Raw genomic sequence first — 2,512 nt, 5'->3', positions numbered from 1 at the left:
ACTAATACCCAAGTACACACTCTCAGTGTCCACTTAGTATGGGTGCAAAATTTCAGGTTTCTAGGTTCTTTCCTCTTGGAGATATTGTGGTCATACATACATAAACACGCATACGCGTATCTGTTTGTGATTTCTATTTGTAATATAAGGAACCACTCCTTTTCTATGTGGTTTTTCGTTAGCTTGCCTCATTAAAAAAGTGTGCACGCACATGGATAAGTAACAATATCCAGGTGCACACCCTCAGGGTCCACTTAGTATGGGTGCAAAATTTTAGGTTTTTAGGTTCTTTCCTCTTCGAGTTATGGAGGTCACACACACACATAGACCTACAGAAACACCCTTTTATCATTATAGATTACAGCGTTTATAGTAAGAAATATTATTTTTTAGAATAGGTACAACGTTTCGGTCACCGGTGCAATCATGTTCAAATACCTGTGTAAAAGCTGTAATTTGTAATAAAATAATTAATAAGTTTGATAAAATCCTAATATTGTGAAGGCTATTATAATATATTTATTTTATAATAAAATGTCTCATCCATTAAGTAGGCACCAAACAGTAAAAAACATATCCTAGTCTATGAGGTTATTAACATGACTGCACACAATCACAATTGTTCTTGATATTTTGTTCTAAATTTGTTTATATATTAGCTAAAATTTACATCGTGCAAAGTAACATTCTAACAGGACAAGTGCTACGCCACAGTATGGGTTGTTTCTTTTAGCGCAAAGCAACACAACGGGCTATTTGCGCTCTGTCCACGGAGAGAATTGTTGTTTGTTTGTTTGTTATGGTTTTCGCGCAAAGCTACACGAGGGCTAGCACAGATAGCCTTCCCTAATTTAGCAGTGTAAGACTAGAGGGAAGGCGGCTGGTCATCACCACCCATCGCCAACTCTAGGGCTACTCTTTACCAACGAATATTGGTATTGACCGTCACATTATACGCCCCCACGGCTGAAAGGGCGAGCATGTTTGGTGTGACGAGGATTCGATCCCGCGACCCACAGATTGCGAGTCGAGCGCCCTAACCACCTGGCCATGCCGGGCCGCAGAAAATTGAGCTGTGGATTTCGAGGTTATTAGTTCATAGACTTGCCATTGACCTACCAAAGGTCAATTTATTAATTCATCTGTGAAAGAAAGTTCACTAAAACAGAAATAACTCCAAAATGTTAAAATAAAGTGTAATTAACATTTAAAACAAAGAAACATTATTTCAAGCTCATTAAAGTTAAGATAATCTAAGATTCTGAAAAGCTTTCTTAAAACTGCGAAGACCCTGGAAAACTCTGCTTAACGGGGTGGAATGAGAAACTTTCTTAAAACTGCGAAGACCCTGGAAAACTCTGCTTAACGGGGTGGAATGAGAAACTTTCTTAAAACTGCGAAGACCCTGGAAAACTGTGCTTAACGGGGTGAAATGAGAGAAAACCTGGCTTTTCGAACTAAAGACAACAACACAATTAAAGCCAGGTTGTTCATGGATTGCACTTTACACATATGATTTGGGGCTATATGCATCCGAGTGTAGGGGCATGGAGATCCGCATAGAAATGTGGTGAAAACTCGTGTTTTAAGAATTTTCTATTTTGTTCAATATTATATACATCACAATAAAATTACTTTTCAACATAAACAAGGCTAGAGAAGGCTTAAACTACTCAAATAAACTGTCCCTCACAGTGCATTATTCTCACCAACTCATAAATATTATACAGTATACGGTGGAGAGAGAAAGAGCGAAAGAAGGTGTATACGCGAACAAACACACGTACGTCACAGAATAGCCTACACGAACAAAAGACTCACGCGCTACCTCTGCGCCTATACTTGTGACATCAAAGAACGGAAAAAATATTTATTTTATGGTTCTTTCATATTTCTACCTCTCCATAATAAAAATGAACTTCTAATTAATATTACACGAAGCTAATTAACAAATTAATCGAAAAGTCTGAAGTTTCATTTACTCACTAAATAATGTCAAAGCAGGAAATGTTTTTGTTGTGGTAAATTCAGCTAAACTGGATTTACTTAAGATAATAACTAAATAAGAGAGTTCTGCTAACAGAAGGTTCAACAGGATATTTATTACGAAGTAATTCTTAGTTCTATCTCGCTGTAACTAATCTCTCCCTTGAGAATGACAAGCTTGGCCTGTCGAAACTAGTTGCGTCTTTTATGTTTTGTTAGTTTATTTAGTCATTTGTGTATAATTATGTTGATATGTTATAGCTATTTTTCATGAATTTGCACAAAATATATCTATTTCTTCAAATACAGTATGACAAGAAGGATACATTTTGGACGATTGTCCCTATGTCACACGTATGCGTATTACTGTCAAAATAAATAATGTTCAACGTTAAACTGGTACACAATTAAAAACATTTTATTTAGGCCTATCTATGGCCTTCAAAAAGTTGACGACTCTACATGTTTCGACGTTACAACGTCATCCTCAGGATGTTAGGGATGGTGAATATTTTCGTAAAGAGTG

The sequence above is a fragment of the Limulus polyphemus genome, unplaced genomic scaffold (genome assembly GCF_000517525.1).
Source record: "Limulus polyphemus unplaced genomic scaffold, Limulus_polyphemus-2.1.2 Scaffold9514, whole genome shotgun sequence".
NCBI classification, from domain to species: domain Eukaryota; kingdom Metazoa; phylum Arthropoda; class Merostomata; order Xiphosura; family Limulidae; genus Limulus; species Limulus polyphemus.
The sequence above is the reverse complement of the archived record's forward strand: the minus strand, read 5'-3'. Positions refer to the sequence as shown.